This window comes from Rissa tridactyla, chromosome 4 (assembly GCF_028500815.1).
Source record: "Rissa tridactyla isolate bRisTri1 chromosome 4, bRisTri1.patW.cur.20221130, whole genome shotgun sequence".
In the NCBI taxonomy this organism is placed as follows: domain Eukaryota; kingdom Metazoa; phylum Chordata; class Aves; order Charadriiformes; family Laridae; genus Rissa; species Rissa tridactyla.
The window spans coordinates 38414205-38430959 of NC_071469.1; the positions used below are offsets into that span (position 1 = coordinate 38414205).

At 37.7% G+C, this 16755-nt stretch overlaps 1 protein-coding gene across 3 annotated transcripts in view; it reads right to left on the reverse strand.

The window, feature by feature from the left end:
• Positions 1 to 16293, reverse strand: part of FMN1 (formin 1) — a 200586-nt gene extending 184293 nt beyond the window's left edge. For 2 of the 3 annotated variants that reach the window (XM_054200792.1, XM_054200790.1), the window contains exon 1: positions 16217 to 16293. The gene's annotated coding sequence lies outside the window, so the exon portion shown is untranslated. Of the gene's footprint in view, positions 1 to 9998; positions 10122 to 16216 lie in introns of those variants that run through there. The other variant, XM_054200791.1, reaches the window with a different exon arrangement.
• Positions 16294 to 16755: the final 462 nt, after the last annotated feature.

Sequence of the window (16755 nt, forward strand, 5' to 3'; positions counted from 1 at the left end):
AATACTGTAATTGTACTACTACAGGCAGATTTATTGAGCGTTGTTATTTCTTTTTCTTTGCATCGCATTGTATTTTCTTGCTACAGATTGGTTATATTTACATTCTTTTGACACATCATGATAGAAGTTAGTTTACTCCTTTTGAGCACTAAATTGGCTTTTAATCCAGGAGGAACTCTGCTACCACAACTACAGTGGAGAAGTCTGCAGTCACTAGGAAATGCATAAAGATCAGGGAAAGACCTAAAGCTCAGCAGCAAACCCAGCAGCACACAAAGCTGGAGAGCACCTGCTCCAAGGTTTATCATTGTTGAAAAATGCACAAATTTCCATTTTCAACTTTCAGTGCATAAATACAGCAGAACTTTCCATCATTTCAAAACAGTCAAACTTACCCTCAGGCAACAATAACTAAAAGGAAGCTGTCATATTACCATGTCACACATTTCAGTTTTACATAATTTTTCAACATACAAGTATTGTATCGGTTTCTATTATGCAGATAGTCAGGTATAAAACGATGCTAATAACTTATCATAAGTAATTAGCAAATTCTAACTGTAAGAAGCAAGCAGCATTTACCCAAAATATCATTTATTGTGGTGATTTTGACCTAAATTTTGTTAAAGCATTGCATCTGTTTATAATATTATTTAAATAGTTTCAAACTTTCTCTTTACTTCAAGCAGTATCCCTCTTTATGCCAGCAGAACTCTTAATGTGCACACATAATCCTTGAAGACAGAAGATAGATCCTAAGGAGAGAGACTAAGGGTAAGAACAATCTTCCATCAGAGACAGACAGGTCAGCTTTTTAATTCTGTTCACCAGCAGTCAACAGTTAAGTGTCATAAATCAGAATCCCATGCAAGTATAGGAAGGGGTAGGAAAGGTGCAAAACCTTTAGTCAGTACTTCTGTTGAAGACTGGCTTGTCGTTTCATAGACCTATAAGTGTTTCTGAGAAAATTATGCCATAGTGTTTCTCCTTGTATTCTTGTTTTAACTTATTGTCTGAGTTTGGAGTTTGAAATATGGACAAGGCTGAGCACGGCCAAAAAGAACAGCCTCACTTCCAGTCTTCCTTGTCTCCAGCTGTGCGTGCCTGCTGCTTTCCTAGAGTAGAACTGAGTGATTGTGCAGCCACAGGGTGTGTCACTGGCATATGCAACCAAGAGTGGTTCTGCATACAGAAATAACAACCATCAAAGAACATTTTTTCATCACAGGAGCAGTCTTGAACCTACTCACTCTTCACCCAGCCCTTTATGGTAGCAGTTTGCCTGTACATCACCTTAGCCGTAGCACCAAATTGCCCCTCAAGTAACCTACTGTGGTGAGCTCCATCAAATATGAGCCAGTTAACTTGTGGACATTTCCATAAATGAATGCTCAGCAGTCCCAGCTAATGCATGCTGAGTCTGTTTTTACTTAGAGGAGAACTTTCCTGAGAACCAGAATTTCCAGGGAGTTACTAGGCAGGGAAATGCATGGCACAGTCCATATTTTGGTCTACTGGCAACATACAGCTGTTAATCTAGGAAGAAGAAAGAATAGGTAACTGGGAAAAACCTAGCTAAAGTGAGGATGGATATCTCAAGGACTCCCAATCTATGCTTGGTATTGACTTAAGGAAGACAATGCATCAGATCAAAGTATTTGTCAATGCATTTGATTTAGAAAATAATAAAAGGAAAGGAGCGATAAAAAGAAAGGGAATTGTTTTTTAATACATGAAATGAGACAGTCTGTGTATTTCATAGTCTTATCTAGGAAAAAAACTTAGTGTTAAATTAGTCTGAATTATTTTATGTGTTCTCTGTTTCACCTCAACTGGCATGGCATTTTCCCACTGAAATATGATTAAGTGACTACAAGGAAATAGCATCATGGAAACTACAGACACAAACATTATGATCAAATTTAATATCCTCAAATTACATCTATGATATCATCAGGTGCAACACCGCTCAATTCTGAAGAGTCCTCTTGTTAGCATGCATACATTATTTTTTTGGACAAAAGAATATATGTGTAAAGGAGAGAACTAGCTAGCCCTTGCCTCTGCCACACAAATTTGCTAGGCTGTGCCCCTCCCAAAACGCATGCAGCTTCCCTAATCTAATCTGAGCTCTGAATCAAGATCTGCTGCTGGATTGTTGTGGTTTTGGGGTTTTTTGGTTTGGTTTGGTTTTTGGGTTTTGGTGGGGTTTTTGTGGTTTTTTTGATTGTTTTTTGTTTTTTAAGTTTAACAACAACAAAAAATGTCACAGACTTGTGACAAAGTCTAGGGCCAACATATTTTGCTGGTCAAAACGTGCTCTTAGAAAGCCAGGTGTCCATTGCTGCAGTTCCTTCTTTCCATCAGGACATATTATTTGCTCCTCACCATGACAGACGGTCTTCTTCCTTTCCCTGATCTTTAAGTAAGCAACAATTGGAACTCCTTACTTTTCCAGCTCTCCCAATATCTGTTATTAGGTGGCAATCTGTTCCTGAGTATGCTATGGCTAACTTTCTGTGCTGTGTTATCTAGCTAATTAACAGATCAAAACAGAAAAATCATGGTAGAGGAAAGGTCGTAAAAATGTGGGCAGAAGGATCCACATCACAAGCTAGAAGAAATTGGAATGAAACTGCAATAATATTTGTTTAGTGACAAACGCCATCATTTTCTTCTCTTGCTTAAACTCCCATGTTTCTCTGAGGTTCTTTCAAATTATCATTTGACCTACAAATGTTATCATTAGAGAGATAAGAAGTGATGATGTCTTTGTGAAGTCAAAATGTTACAGCTCCTTGCAGCAGCTTAGACATAAATAAAAGAATTCATAACAAAAAGAACTTTTGAACTTAAGTCTACGTTATATTTACTTGTGACAAAAAAAAATAATCAAAATTGGGGTATTTATTTTTTAATTATTTGTGTAACAGTTTGGACAATACTGCATACTGTTAGCAATGGTAGTTCAAAATACTGCTCTTCTCAGCTTCACAATTACTGAACTACACCAGCAAAGAGTTATTAAGGAATATGAAACAGACTCTATGCCAGACAGAGAACTACTTCATTAAATTTCAGATCTCATGCAATGGCACAAGGGAAGTATTAAAGCATATTAAGAGTCTTGCCAACAAATTCAGATGAAACATAAAGAAATAACACAGAACATAAGGTTGAAAGTCATTAAGTTAATCCACAATGCAGAGCTTTGTATACCAAAAGCAATTTTTTAAGCATAAATGCAAAATGTAGTAACTATACAAACAAATAGATAAATAAAATGGAAATAACCAGAAAAGCATGTTAAAATGCCTTGGATCTTTTACAATCTTTGACTATGTCATTCTGTTCAAATTAATCCAACGCAGGACCAAGTCCATGAAAGAAAGTAATCTGAAACCCAGCTCCCTGAATACACTATCTCTGTGGTCTGAAGATAAGGAAATCTAAATGTCTTGAAATCTAAAACCATAACTTAACAAAAAGATAGTCTACACATGGCATGTAAAGTTAATTAAAATTGTTTTTAAAAGTTTTTGGATGGACTGAATAATATGAGGATGCCTCACGAGAAACAAATACATTCTCAGAAGCCAAACTGCCCTATACTTGTTTCTGGTACTTTATAGACCACTGTCTCATTTGAAATAGCTGTAAATAAGCATATTACCTTTTTAATGCAGAGAAGACAGAAAAAAGCAATGATGTCACTTTGGGGTTTAGAACTAATGCTCACCATTTATACTTAAATTTTATATTATATTTACTAGTCAGGTTGGAAAACAAGCATAAAATACATATATTAACCATACCACTTGGTCTCAAAAATTGTTTAAAAAAACCCTAGACTGCAAAACTAGAATTATATGTAAAGTACTGACTTCACTAATAGTTTAGTTTCCAAAGTGACAAAAGTATTTTTAAAACATTGACCTTCTTCACTACAAAATGTCACAATTCCTGATAAATATTTTCAGTTGTACTATTACCAAAAAAGTCCCTTTATTCAGATTTTTGCTCCTATGATTTCAGTCTAGTGACCTCCAATACAATTTATCTAAGTTAAATGCCAGACATAAATGATATTTTTCCCTGTTAGAACCATGTAGTTCTACTTCCAACTAGTTCCACTCATTTCCACTAACATGTTAGTAAACCATTTGCAAAAGCCACATGGCGGGGCGGGGGAGAAGCTTTATAAGGCTTTCAACTAAGGAACAGGGAATTTAAAACAAATTTCTATTGTAAAAGCAGAAAAATTTAAAAAGATACCTTAAAGGGTAATAAATATCATAAGGGTATCTTTAGAAACCTGTATTTCCAAAGACTTAGAATGAGACGTATATAATGTCAATGATATCCTTGAAACTGATGTTTCTTGTTCAGTGCATTTCTTAATATCGGTTGCTTATACAACAGCTTAGCTCTCCGCAGTATTCCTGCAATAAAAATTCTGATATGTCCTTGTGTTAATAGCTTACATTTTACAGTAGATACATGATCCTAAAAAAGGAAAAAAAGGTTTCCAGAACCATGCTCGCTGTAAAAATGTTTCTCTTGATATTTTGTTTTGCAATCCCTATTTAAAATCAACTATCAGCTATAAACTAAAATAAGTAAATAAAAAAAAATATATATACTTTTTAAAATCCATGTTTTAATGCTGACTCCTTTCTGATATGCTTTTGTATTTGAAAGACGGAATGACAGAAAACAGAAACTCAAAGGAGAAGACAGAAAAATGAAGAGGGAAGGAGATGTTAAAATGGGCATCAAAGTGAGGAAAACACTCTTTCAGTCTTCAAATGCCAGAATTCAATCAAAGATTTCTGGAGATGGTGATATGGGCTTGAAACTTCTCAAATACAAAACTTTGAGCAGTCAAATCACTACCCCTGTTTTCTAAGCCTAGTGACAAACCAATATTCCATGTAAACAATGTAAGATGCTCCTGTAAGTGCTCCTCTAGCATGCCCGTCTTTCTGCAAATTGAAAAAAAATTCCAGATACCCAAAACTAACTCAAAAGAATATATCTGTTACCATATCAATCTTTGGCTCTACTTCCAGCAAAATATTGTGCCAAATAATCCTCCATCTTTCTTTCAACAGTCACAGAAATGAGCCAATATAGCTTTAAGAGAGTACCACTTCTGCAGCAACATGTGTTAGCTTAGGCAGGACCAGCATGAAGAACTTCTTTCTGCTAGATCAGCCTTGACTGTAGGCAGGAAGGACAGATTTTAATGTTCTGTAAGAAACTTTCCTGTTGCTTACAATTAAAAGGTATGCAAATATAAGACTTCATTTCAGATCTGTAGGAAATTATAGTAGGCAGAATCTTTTGATTTGTCTGAGGCCACAGCTTTGGTAAATCACTTGGTGGCAGCAGAAATGGTCTACACAACAGGAATCAAAGAAATGGACATAGGGTAATGATCTGACAAAAGAACCTTTTCTATATTACAAACACCATAACATGGATGAGAATAGATGAAACACATATGAAAAGGAAATATAATCTCCAGATAACATGCACTTTTAGATTTTCTATTAAATTTTGTCACTTAATCCATCTCAGAGTTCACAGAATATTTTACCCGTCCTACAGTTAAACTAAGTATCTCATTGAAATCCCTTACAGTAACACACAAATAAGAGCCCAACTCTTTGCCCATGACCTCTACACCATGAAAATGTATTGGAGTTTTCCCAATTTTGTTAATACAATGATTTTTATGACTCTCTTCACATTCTACAATCAACAACTCATCGCTGTTTATTAACAAAAGAAGAAAATATACAAAAGATTATGGAGAACCATTATCTTGAAATGTGTGATAATTATAGGCTTTATATTATCTATATTTTATCTAAAATTTATCTATATTTTATCTAAAATATTTGTCAGTCTGACCTTGGTAGTAGGGAAAGTCATGGAGCAGATCATCTTGAGTGCCATTACAAGTCATATAACGGACAAGCAGGGGATCAGGCCTAGTCAGCATGGGTGTATGAAAGGCAGATCCTGCCTGATGAACCTGATCTCCTTCTATGACAAGATGACCCAATTATTGGATGAGGGAAAGGCTGTGGACATTGTCTACCTAGACTTTCGAAAAGCATTTCACACTGTCCTCCGTGGAATTCTTATGGGAAAACTGGCGGCTCATGGCCTGGATGAGCATATGATCAAGCACTGGCTGGATGGACGGTCCCAAAGAGTGGTGGTCAATGGAGTTAAATCCAGCTGGCGGCCGGTCACAAGTGGTGTCCCTCAGGGCTCGGTGTTGGGACCATTTGTGTTCAACATCTTTATCGATGACCTTGATAAGGCCATAGAGTGTATCATCAGCAAGTTTGCAGATGACACGAAGCTAAGCGGGAGTGTTGATCTACAGGAGGATAGGGAGGCTCTGCAGAGAGACTTGGATAGATTGGACCAATGGGCCAACACTAACGGTATGAGCTTCAACAAGGCGAAGCGCCGGGTCCTGCACTTGGGCCACAACAACCCCATGCATCGCTACAGGCTTGGGGAAGTGTGGCTGGAGAGCTGCCTGGCAGAAAAGAACCTGGGGGTTCTAACTGACACGCGGCTGAACATGATCCAGCAGTGTGCCCAGGTGGCCAAGAGGGCCAATGCCATCCTGGCTTGTATTAGAAATAGTGTGACCAACAGAAGGAGGGAGGTGATTGTCCCCCTGTACTCAGCACTGGTGAGGCCACACCTTGAGTATTGTGTCCAGTTCTGGGCACCTCAATATGAGAGAGATATTGAGGTGCTGGTGCGAGTGCAGAGGAGGGCAACAAAGCTGGTGAAGGGCCTGGAGAATAAATCTTATGAGGAGCGATTGAAGGAGCTGGGACTGTTTAGTTTGACGAAGAGGAGGCTGAGGGGAGACCTCATCACTCTCTACAGCTACTTGAAAGGACATTGTAGAGAGGTTGGTGCTGGTCTCTTCTCACAGGTAATTAGTGATAGAACAAGAGGGAATGGCTTCAAGCTGCAGCAGGGTAGGTTTAGGCTGGGCATCAGGAAAAAGTTCTTCACAGAAAGAGTGGTCAGACACTGGAATAGGCTGCCCAGGGAGGTGGTGGAGTCACCATCCCTGAATGTGTTTAAGACTCGTTTAGATGTAGTGTTAAGGGATATGGCGTAAGGGAGAACTTTGTAGAGTGGAGTTGATGGTGGGACTCAATGATCCCAAGGGTCTTTTCCAACCTAAATGATTCTATGATTCTATGATTCTAAAAGGTGATGTACATTTTAACAATGATGCTGGAATGAAGATCACAGAACAGAAATCTCTCTTAAACCACTATTCTCTGATGATGGTTACAGTGGAAACAGAACATTACAATTTCACAGAAATATTGACATTCAAAGACTTGAACTAAATTTTACTTGTTAATGCGTTATTACAGAAGAGAGCACAGGAATAAGGAAAAAGAACAAAAAGAGAAGCATGGGCCATATCTAGAAACCCAGTATGAAAAAATTATACAGATGGAAAATAAATAAAGAGTGAATAAATAAAAATCCTGGATGACTCTCCTGTCTTTTACAGTAAAAAGGGGAAAGAAAGGAGCATGCAATACTTAAAATTTCTATTTTTTAAAAATACAGATAAGAGTTTTATTATTACACTGCAGATTGAGCAAGAAGTCTAATGTATCATTTCTTTCACAAATAACTTCAAAAAGGAAAATAATTTCCTGTCAGGTCTAGTTTTGAACTTCAAGTACAAAGAAGGAAATAACTGCATGGAGCTACTAATGATTCAAGGAAGACAAATAATTCTGCTTTTAAAGAGCTTAGTTAGGGTATGAGTTGATTTTTGGAGAAGAAAATAGTATTATGACTAAGCAGACTGAAAAGAAAGTGCACTGGGAACACAGGCAGATGCTAATGGAAACTCTGATAGAAGAAATAAGCATATTACTTGCTATCTGCAGTAATTTCTGAATATAACCTGCTGTAACTTGGAAATACACAAAAAAAAAAATTGGACAAGGGGATTTTTTTTCTGTTATTTTATCTGTGCTAATACACCTTTTGCGATTTTAGTTACAGAAAGAAACAAGCTTTCTTCCCCCCAAGAGAGACTGACATGAAAGTTGTCATCCTTCTGTAGCCCACTTCAATTTAGCAAAGCCAATATGTTGCTTTTTCTGACACAACTGCGTCAGCAAGTTAAAAAAAGAAAAAAGATGACACACAACATGTTCTCATTACTACTGAAACTATACTGGCAGAGTTCAACCACACCACAGGATGTATGTGTCCAAAATCTTTTTGGGAAAGGTGACTGATCTGCAACAAGTTACCAAATAAGATTTCCATCACAAACTCTCGCACTTGACTGTTTAAGAGGTTGCTAATAAAAAATTCTGCAACGATATTATAACTATGAAAAGTCTTTAATGTAATAAGTAGTAAGCCAGCAGACATTAAAGGAGAGAAAGAGCAAAGGCGATCTTTACACATATCCCAAAGAAATCCCTCTTAACAGAGTAACAGCCTGTTTGAAACAGAGTATTTCAAGAAGTACAGCATTTAAACAAACAAACAAAATCCCTCTGCACTTCTGTCAGGTTTTTACATTCTCCATCTTGCTCTTGGGCACTTAGCAGGGAAAGAACCAAGAGAACAGATGAGTCAATCATCTTGCTTCCAGATTTTTTTTTTTTGACTGGAACTGAGTTTTCTGACTGCTGAAGAGGCAAACTGCAAGGAAAGTACCAATAAAAACACTGCATTCCAGATAAAGATACTTTCAGCATATAGGATTTGAAAAAAAATGTCATTCCCAAAATTCATAGTCTTATAAATAAGGGTGTTTTTTCTAAGCAATGGCAACAGCAACTCTTACAGAATTTAAAGACATGCACAAATACAGACTGGGCAGAAAATGGATTGAGAGCAGCCCTGCCGAGAAGGACTTGGGGATGTTGGTGGGTAAGAATCTCAACATGAGCCAGCAGTGCGTGCCTGCAGCCCAGAAAGCCAACCACATCCTGGGCTGCATCAAAAGAAGCGTGGCCAGCAGGTCGAGGGAGGTGATTCAGACACCACCTGCAGTATAGCATCCAGCTCTGGAGCCCCCAACATAAAAAGGACATGGACCTGTTGGAGCAAGTCCAGAGGAGAGCTACAAAGATGATCAGAGGGCTGGAGCACCTCTCCTATGAAGACAGGCTGAGAGAGTTGGGGTTGTCCAACCTGGAGAAGAGAAGACTCCGGGGAGACCTTTTAGCAGCTTTCCAGCATCTGAAGGGCACCTATAAGAAAGCTGGAGAGGGACTTTTTTCAAGGGCATGTAGTGACAGGATGAGGGGTAATGGCTTCAAACTGGAAGAGGGGAGATTTAGGTTAGATATTAGGGAAGAAATTTTTCACTGTGAGAGTGGTGAGACACTGGAACAGGTTGCTCAGGGAAGCTGTAGATGCCCCATCCCTGGAAGCGTTCAAGGCCAGGCTGGATGGGGCTTTGAGCAACCTGGTCAAGGGGGAGGCGTCCCTGCCCATTGCAGCGGGGTTGGACTAGATGATCTTTAAGGTCCCTTCCAATCTAAACCATTCTATGATTCTAAAGACATTAAACGGGTTTAATAGATTATAATATGATCAAAACTATATTTGTCATCTCTCACCCCACTCCTCCAGTTTTACTTGCAAAAACAACTGCCTTAGTTTTTTTATTCGGATTTTACTAAGGAAAAACATTTCAGGAGGCAACATTTGGCATGGAGAATTGCAGCTGAAATAACTGAAGTGTCACAAAGTTATAACTGAAAAGAGAGTCTTATAATGAAAAATATCTGAACAACTTCAATATAGATGGTAGTAATCAGTCTTGATGATTTTTTAAATTAAATATCAGAAAAACAAGTTTGTTTCACATGGCAAATGAAACAGGAAGAAGCTCCATTTTGCATGATATATGAAACACCAGCCAGACTTTGTTTCAAGACTTTGTTTTCAATACTGACCCTCAGATCTTCTCTTCTAAAGGAAACTCTTGGAGATAGCAGGTATTACAGTACTTCAGAGAATGAAGCTGTCCTCCTGGCCTACGTCTGCCAGTCCAACCCAGCAACAACAGTTAATTTCTGCCTTCTTCAACAAAGACCAAAGACATCTTCACCATACTCCAGATGATGTTTTCTCCACTTCTTACCGCATAAGGAAAATGAAAATCCATTGAGTTTATCTATCCAAAAATCTGAAGGGCTAAGGTAGCAGGTACACTATTATCATAGCAACTTGACTTATGCTCTTACCATATTTAGTGGATACATGCACAAACTCTGATGATTCAAAGGGATTCAAAAGACACTTATAAAGAAGCAAAAAACCAAATAAAAACCAAATAATACCCCAAACTCTCCTTGCTGGTAAGAAAAGACTGTTTTGACAAATCTGGAAATTGAAATGAATGTTAGAATTACTTCATCTATCTTAAAATAAAGACAGGGTTTATTCCTCAACAACAGCATTAGATGGTATTCTGTGTTTTATGAATTCTGCATTAATGTAATATATATACCTTATTCCAGAAAATAACCCTTCTCTACAACTTTCTGTACCTAAGATGAATACTTACAATAAACTCTTATAATTTAAAATTGAAAACAATTCCTGAATATGTGCACAGGGGCATGTGGCTAGTATTCATCTGAACTCATATAATGATGTAAAAATTAATTACAGGCAAGAAGAAAGATCTTTTCCCTGAGGACACAGAGGTCTTAATGAAAAGCAGTACTAGTTAATAGTCAGCTGATTTTCAAGTAATAAACAACAAAAAAAGTCATGCTAGACCAAAACAGCTTGTACAGACCTCTATTCACATGTCCAAACCGTAATCTTTATCTATTTCAACAGAAACATACTATATTATCAGGAAAAGTAAAACAAATAAATTTGCATTGATATTGAACAAAATAATACAAACTTTCAAGATCATATTTGTACATTTTAGTCTTGGGTCATAAACTGCACACATGACTTTTTTCCCAGTTTTAACCTAGATAAATAATCCCCCATAAAACAAAAATAATTTTATTTATTACTTCATCAATGGATAAGTTTAACTGGATACACAGTGGCTTGTTCCCACTTCTGGCAGCAAGTACAGGATAAAAACAGCATGAATGAAATAAATATTTTTTTTAAATAAAAGAATCATCTTCCTGTTAATCTTTGTCCAAAAGCTTTAATTTTGCTTGTCTGGACAGCAAACTCTTCAGGCAAGAGCTGCATCTTGTTCTGTTGTGCATTGTTTAGCATGTTTAGTTCCTCTAAACCAAGACATGAGATTTTTATTTATTTGATTATTGCATGTCCATGCTTGTTAGTGTCATGATGATATTTAAATGAAGCATTTAGTACACAGCCTTTCAGATCAAAGGTTTTTCACCAAACATCACTTTCAGAGACACATCTGACATACCCATACATTCTGAACTTTAAACCTAATACACAATTTCAGGAAAGCAAAGGAGAAGAAAACTAAAAGGCTATGTTATAGCAAATCTTTGAGCTATTTTATGAGCGAGGAAAGTAATTCCATCTGCAAAAAGTCTGGACCAACAGCAAAAGGAGGTGTAAATGCTAAGGAAGCTTCAATAATGAAGACAAAAGAGAAATGGAATTTAAAAGAATAAGAACAGCAATTAAAAAAACCTCTCATAACAACATTTTATACCTTTAGAAGACTCCCTTCCATAAAATCCGGCAAGCTTTGAATATATCTTTCTGCAACGAAAGGTCAAATATGCTGTCCCACATTAAGTTCTTAGGAATCAAGAACAATTTTCTGAATTAATGTATTCGACAAGTTAACAAACCTTTTTATATTCTAAAATATTTCGTAAAATTATGCAAACTTTGAGAATAAGCTCAGAAAGCATTTTAACTTTTCCCCCTTCCCAAACTTTAGTGATCTTGGAATTACTTTAGCCTTAAGGAATTTTGGGTTGCTTCAAAAACTACATTTATCAGTCAAGTTTTTAAAACCTTGGCTGTACTGGATGAAATGGGATGTTCTGACGATCATATTAACACTTCAAAGAAGGAAGTGTTAAAGCAGAGAACTATGGTTGCATTTGTTTTCTTCAGTGGAACTTTTTGCAAGCAGCATTTCATACATAGCCAAATGGTTTTGGCGTATGACTACAATTAACAAAAAATTATAAACCCAATTGCTATCCATCTGAGAGGAGAGATTATAGGTTTTCTAAAGGCCTGTTAAACAAATAAGTATATTAAGTATTGGGTTTTATATAGACAACATTTAGTCTGTTTTATCTGTCCTAAGTGCAAATCAATTAACATGAAAAAAAGTCTTGAAAAGGGTTAATTGTTTATATGTCATTGTGATTTTCTTGGTCTGTGCCCTATCATGGAAGACCGTACATGGAATTTTTGTTAAATTCAACAAGTCTGTCAACAGAAAAATGCAATTCTACCAATAAATATGTTTAAAAATATGTATAAAACTCCAATTTTTTTAAAGATTAAACACGTTGCATAGATCTCCCAAGGGGGTTCTAACTTTAGCAACCAGACAACCATCATAGGAAAAAAAGCAAGAAAATTAAAACATGCAGACACAGTATTTCAGTATAATAAGCTTACAATACAGCAGGATAAAAAGAATGGCTTTGAGAAAAACGTCAACTTAAATCTTGACATAATAAATACCGATTTTCCTTCAAGATTGCATTAATACCATTTAAAATTATTTATAAGATTTAATTACTCTATAAATGGAGGACAGAAGCAATTAAATATTAAGAATTCACAGGTCTTATGTAATTTTCTGAGGGCCCAACTCAAGAAAATATGTATGTCTTGTGGAGATACTAAGCCCTCCATTATCACCACATAGAACTGGGTTTACAATCCATCTGAATGTCTAAACTAGTGATTAGAGGTTCAACCTTCCATGGAAAGAGAAGAACTGGCAGTATCTGCATGACTAGGAGACAGTTACTTGGATAAGAACTCATGCAGCACATTTGGTGCACTTTCTTTCCCTGTTCTTGGGCAGAAGTGCTGAGACTTGCTATACATACTATATCTCTACTCTGGCAACACTTATAGGGAAGCAAAATCACAAACATTAATCTGGAAAGATGTTATGAAATTGCATAAGTATTCAAATGATCATGGCAAAAAGGAAAAAAAACACCTCCCTCAGATTCCTCGTTGCAGGCAGCTCTAGGCTCTACAGGCTCCATTGTCACAGAGGAAGGTTGAACTAAATAGATCATGAAGCATACAATCAGATAAAAAAATCAACAAAAATCACAAGAACTGACTTGTTGTGCTTGGTCATTAACATGTTTATGGAGCCTTTTCTCCTACCATCTCCAAGTATGTGCAAATAAACATGGATGCTCACAACTAGCAATGATAGCAGTGAGATAACGATAATTAAAAAAGAGGTTGGGCATAAAGGAATAACATATTAACACATAAAACATGATGAAATGGTAGAAACAATTTATACTCAGTTAAGGTTCAGATTCCATTGAGCTATATCTATTTGACCACTCCATGATGGACAGTTTCCTGCCTTTTTGGTGCTCTTCATGATACCTGAAAGCTAATGGAATATACATCCAGATTATATATTTTAAGTCATATGAGATCAAAGCTAGAAGAAGAATTATTTCTTGCCAAAATAGCTAAAGCAAAATTAAAAGCCGACAAAAGTTCTCGCCAGGAAGACTGGGTGGAGAAAGGGATGCAAACTAATTTTTTAAAACAGCAACACAGAGGCACATGGAAAGTTTTTCTCATTCAGTTCTTAAATACTATAGTAAAGAGCAGAAAGCCATCCCGCTCTAGACCCTTAACAAAGACATCTATGATTGTTCTTGCTTTCCTTTTCCCTACTCTTGACCGCTGTCTGGAGAGTATCATGTGGGGACATTTACAAAGACTGCTTTTGACTGTTGGTTCCACTTTCAAAAATTTTATGCGTGCAAGTTAAAGCAGGATCAAAGCTTCAGAAAGGATCACCTTGTTAAATTATATTGTAAAGGCTCAAGATTACATGCTTCTTTACATAGACAAATCATCAAGAGTTGTTCTTAAAGTGGAAAAAATGTTTTTTTTTTCTTCCAGGGAAAAAGTGGGATATTAGTCTTTTCCTAGTTAAAAAAAAATAAACAAAACAGAAATAACTCCCCTCTCCCTCCAAAAAAAACCCCAGTAGTTCTTTATATCCCAGACAGAACTGGCTCTTCACCATATTTTTATGTCCTGACAAATGTCAGTATAAAGTTGACATTCATTACCTTGGCATTTATTTTGAAAAGCATCCATTTCTGAATTTTCTATTTGGTATTTGTAGCTTCCACAAAAGGAAAAGGTCTCTGGTTTCTAGTCGCTAAGCTTTCTCAGAGTGAGATTTTCTCCACTTTGTCGTCATCTTCTAGTAACACATTATTTTCTTCTTTGAAAAGTATTAACAGTTTATTTTAAATTAAGTGCACAAGATCAATGGATGGATCTGTACACTCTACAGATACAAAAAACTGAAAACAGAAATTGAAAGGAAAATTTCAAATTTTCTGGAAATACCTGTCTATGTAAGAAAACCCCTACAGAGATAATAAATTTTTACCCATTCCTCTACTTCACTCTTATCCTAACAAGTTGCAAAATATTAGGGAAACTTTCATCTGTCATTCACTACTTACTACATGATTAAGTCACCTACGTTCATGTCACTGTATCCCTTACACATACATCTATAAAAACCACAAGGGAACATGCATGTTCATGGCACTTGACTTTTAATGAGATAGGTTGCACTCAAGTCAAAACTAATTTCCATTGTTAAAAAGATACTTCACAAGATGGTTTGATTTCGTACCAAACTGCAACCCTCTATCCCTAGACATTCTGTCTACAGTCCTTCAAATTAAGTTAATGATGTTATGGGTTGACAGTTTCTTTTTTAAGTAATACAAAAAGCATTTCTTCTCTCTCTCTTCCACTCTCCATTTAATCCAAAGTGGCTGAACTGCTTCTGCTGAAACTTACCAAAACAAGACAATTCACCTATAAGCACAGGCCAAGCTACCTGAAAGGTGAAAGTTTCAGAACATTATGTGTAAGTGATTTACCTGAACTTCATAGTGATACTACTGATATACTTGTAGAAATATCTTTAAATGTGTACATATTGTTTAATGATAACACTTGCACAAGACATTTCTACAAGTAAAACGATCATTAAACCATCATGAACAATTCAAAGAATGGATGGAAATAAATAACTACAATTAAGAACGTAATCAAAACTTGTCTATAATTTCTCAGCAATTTTTAAATATCGATTAATTTTCTGTGAAGCTCAAAGAAAGTAAGGACCCATTATGATTCCAGCTACATTCTTGCGAAAACAAATATCACAAGACAAGACAGTGGGACAGCTGGAAGGACTAAGTATATACAGTTCCCAGACCAACTCTCTGTCAGTTAAATCATAATGTGATTTAATACTGCAGCTGAAGAAAGGACATTGTGCAAGACGGCAAAAGAAGAGTTTCTCCAGAATGTCAGTATATATCTTTTTCCTATGTGTAAAAGATATTTGCAAATGTCATTATATAAATGCATTCTAACTCAGGGTAACAGTTCAGTGCCTCAGCTGCAATGGTGAGTCCCATAAGCTTTAAAATATAGAGTAACAGATTGTCTGAACGCTGTAAATATTAATCACGTGTCTTCCACTCATCTGCCCTCCTGAGTGCATGAAGATGTTTGCATCCATCAAATGCTACAGAATTATAACAATCTGCATCCCCCACTTCACTATACCTATCCCATATATTAGACTAGAAGAAAAAGAGCATACAGTTTTAAGAGTCACTTTGGGGCAGGGGGAAGTAATCCAGTAACAATTTACGTTAATAGCGCCGACAGGAAAGGGGGAGGGAGGAAAGCTACGGACTTTCTTAGGACTGCAAGAGAAACTAAGACATCCCAGCTTTTGCGATCCCACAGAAGCTATTTATAAACAAACAGCAAGCGAGCAGACGAGATACTAATGAGGACTAAACAGATCCCTTCTCCGCAGTCTTGAGTTAGTGGTTTTATTTTTTAATCCATTCGATTGCGACAGAAGCCACTGCAGGGAACCGAGCAGATGGGCAGCGCGGCAGACAAGCAAAGGAAAGGCTATTACCTTGCGGGAAGCGGAGCCCGGGCTTCAGATGCTCCTACCGCTGTTTCAGGTGCAGGGGAGGACACAGGATGCTGAGCGGCTGCACGGCTGCAGCTGCCCGGTGCTATTCCCGGCCGCCTCCGCCTCCTCCCCCGAGTGACGGCCGAGCCCGCCCCCAGCCGCCGCCGCTCGGCTTATGCCCGGCGCGGGAGCCCCTCACCGTGCGTCCGCCTGGCCGGTCCCTGCCGGCGGGGGAGGCGACACGAAAGGACTGACGGGGCAAGTGACCAATCCTCGGGCTGCGCAGCTGCCCCGCGGCGGCGGAGCGCGGCCGCCCGGCACGGCACGGGGGCGGCGGAGCCCCCGGCAGCCGCGGCGCCGCCGAGGTTACGTGCGGGCGGGGTGATGTCCTTCTGCTGCCGGCCTCTCCGGAAGGGTGTCGGTGGGCTGGAGGCATTTTCTGGCTGTCTGGAAGAGCTGTCGCTGTGCCAGTTACTCTTGCTGCTTGATGTGTCGGAAAACGAAGATTCTCCAGCAAAGTGTGGGTTTCCGGGGAGGTA